This window comes from Camelina sativa, chromosome 15, assembly GCF_000633955.1.
Source record: "Camelina sativa cultivar DH55 chromosome 15, Cs, whole genome shotgun sequence".
NCBI classification, from domain to species: domain Eukaryota; kingdom Viridiplantae; phylum Streptophyta; class Magnoliopsida; order Brassicales; family Brassicaceae; genus Camelina; species Camelina sativa.
In genome coordinates, this window is record NC_025699.1 from 29896208 (window position 1) to 29899601 (window position 3394).

A 3394-nucleotide genomic window follows, 5' to 3' on the forward strand; every position below is an offset into this window, starting at 1 on the left:
AATCAAGGCGATGAAGAGGAGGATGTTCTAGTGGTTCGCTTGGTTGTCTGGCTTCTGTTAGGTTGCTAGAGTTGAGTCCTAGAACATTGTTTAGGATTGCTGGTTATTTGATTTATGCTGTTTGGATCATTAGTTTGTGATTGGAATTAATACTGGTTATGATTTTATTGGTTATTGGTTTATTGGATATTTATTGGTTTGTTATTCCGCTGTTGATTGTGAATGTTGTTAGGTGGCTAGTGGGTATGGGACCACTAGTTGTAGTTTATTTATTATATCATTATTATTATTTATTATAAAAAAAAAGTCGTTCGTTTCATTTTGGTATTAGAGCCCTTATGGTTCTAGGTTTGGGTTCACTAGGCTTTGTGCTTTAGATGTTTGGGATTTACATGCTTTGATTGATTATGTGAGTTAGTCAATTGTGTGTGGCATGGAGTCCTAGAACATCCTCTTCGAGCCTACAGTGTGATTCCACGGTGAGTTTGTGTTTTTGTGTTTTTGTGTTATGTTAAAATTGCTTGTTAGCCTCTGTTCTTGGAAGATCAGTGGTTAAGGTGTTTGAGTTGTTGGTCGTGGACGGGGACGTGGTCGTGGTCATTGTTGGGCGGGTCCCGAGGCCAGCGAGTGTGTGGTCCAGAGTTCCACGAGGAGGTACGTCAGAGGGTCGCAAGCGTATCAGGAGGGACCAGAGGGGGTTAGCCGGTGAGCGTGCCGGGGGTGCTGGGAACCCAGGTGTTGCAGCAGGTGGAGCCCAGGGTCGAGATGTTCGCTTGGTGGATCTGTTGGCGTACTGTTGGAGCGGTTACCGAGAGGGGTACCAGTGTAAGAACAATGCTGACAAACGCCGTCGGGATGTTGAGTTTGTTGTCGACTTTTGGGTATATCTCAAGCTATGTCCCTACCGCCAACAGTCGGTTGTCAAACGCATCTGCCAGAAGTTGGCCGCTAAGTACTATGGGCCTTTCCGGATCCTCGAACGGATTGGCAAAGCTGCTTACCGCCTGTATTTACCTCCTACTTCCAAGATTCACCTGGTTTTCCATGTTTCCCAGTTGAAGCAGGTGTGGGGCTCTCATCACCAGGTTCTCCCCCTGCCTTCTTCTTTTTCTGACAACGATGAACTTGTTCTGATTCCCGAGGCTGTCCTGGCTATACGTTTACAACCCGCAAGGTCAAATGGTAGCACTAGTTTCTTGTAAGGGGTTGCCCGCTCATGAGACGACGTGGGAGAACTTGAAGGACCTTCGACAGCAATTTCCCACACTATCGTTTGAGGACAAGCTTGTTTGCGAAGGGGGGTATTGATAAACCACTCCAGGTTTACATGAGGCAGAAGGCAGCACATGTGGCGACTAACACGTGTGAAGATGCTAATTAAGAGGACCATTGGATGCAGATATTTGATGAGAAGCGAGACGATGAACACACGTGGTTGTTGAGGAAAAATATCTGGCTTAAGCGGTTCACCTCAACTATAAATAAGAAGATGCAATGTATGTGGCTTTTTATGTAAGATTGATGTACAATTTCTCCTGCGTGGGATCTAAGGGTAAGTGATTTAGATAAGATGATGATCTAATTACCTGTTTTGTATATCGATTGAGCTTAATATTATCTGATATCCGTTTACAGTCTTATCAGTTTGGTTGATGACGAAGAAAGATAGTTTAGTTAAAAAATGTTTGGCAAAAGAATAGTATAATTAGTTTACTTTTTAATATTGTATAATTAAATAAATGAAAAAAATGAGAAAAAAGGGTTGGCTCAGGTGACTCCATCTCTGTTTGGACTGATTCCTGGATTCCAGCTCAATCCCCAAGACCAGCTATATCTAACGGGTCTATTCCAGATCCTACTCTCCGATTGACTCAGTTTATTGATCCTCTTTCGCATATTTGGTGTCGGGATCGGCTTCTTGAGCATTTTGATCATGTGGATGTTGCCTTGATAGAGGCTATTCCGCTAAGTAGTTGTCCGAAGGCCGATTCGTTTGGGTGGCACTTTACTAAGTCTGGTAAATATACGGTCAAATTAGGATATAACACGCGCGTCATGGTGTTCCTAACACCTTCTAGGCTTTTGGGTCTGGACCGGATATTACCCCTCTTCTTGCAGGGGTTTGGCAGGTTCGTTGTCCACCAAAAATTAAACATTTTAAGTGGCAAGTCTTGACTGGATGTATCTCCGTCTTGGCAAACTTGAAACGGCGGGGGTTTTGCTTGTGATGCTGGTTGTACGAGATGTGGGGCTGAGGAGGAAACTATCAATCACGCCTTATTTGTATGTCCACCAGCACGTCGCGTCTGGGCTCTGGCCCATGTCCCTGTGGGTCCTCAGAACTTCCCTACGGAGTCTATCTTCTCCAATGTGGATCATTTTCTAGGGCGGAAAAATCCAGGTTCACAGGTCGTATTTTTTCCTCGGCTTATGTGGTACATCTGGAAAGCGAGGAATGCAAGGGTTTTTGAGAATCAAATGGAACATCCTGATGAGGTGGTGCGACTGGCGGAAGGGGAGGCGTCCTCCTGGCTTCAGGCACATGAGGAAGTAGGGGAGTTGGATTGCTCCACCTCTCCTCTTTCCTCTTCTCCTACGTCCTGCCGGAGCAGTCTGGCTCTACCTTTGACCTATTCAGGGTATCGATGTTTTGTTGACGGCTCTTGGAAAGAGTCTGATTGTTTTGCAGGTGCAGGGTGGTGTTGCACTTCTTTGCAGAGCGAATCCCCTTTACTCGGAGCTACCAATTTTTGGTGCAGTCTTTCTCTGTTACACGCTGAAGTGGAAGCTTTTATTTGGACCATGCGGTGCATGATAGGCCATGATTTCCAGGAGGTAGTTTTCTTTACGGACTGTTCCGACTTGGTGAAGATGGTGTCTTTTCCTTACAAATGGCCGGCCTTCGCGACATACTTAGATGACATAAAGATAGACAGAGAGGAGTTTTTTTTATTTATTTATGTTTTTCGTAATGCTAATATCAAGGCGGATTCTTTGGCACGCCAAATGCGCAGGAATCCGTTCTGTGTTATGTTTGTAAACAATTTTTCTCCAAATTGGCTCGTTGGAGCTTATTATTTTGTGGAAATGTTATTTAACAAAATATCTGATTTAGCGAATAAAAAATAAAAATGAGAGTGGAACGGTGGTTGATTTGTTTGTGAGAGGCGAGGAGAGAGGATACAAACAACACTGAAGAAAAGACAAAAAGAAAACGAAAGAAGGGAGAGAGAGAGAAATGGAGAGCGACGAAGCAGCAGCAGTGTCTCCTCAAGCGACGACGCCGAGCGGAGGAACCGTAGCTTCTGGGCCGAAGAAGAGAGGTCGGAAACCTAAAAACAAGGACGATTCTCAGACGCCGTCGTCTCAGCAAGGTGGCAAAATGAAGGAAAGC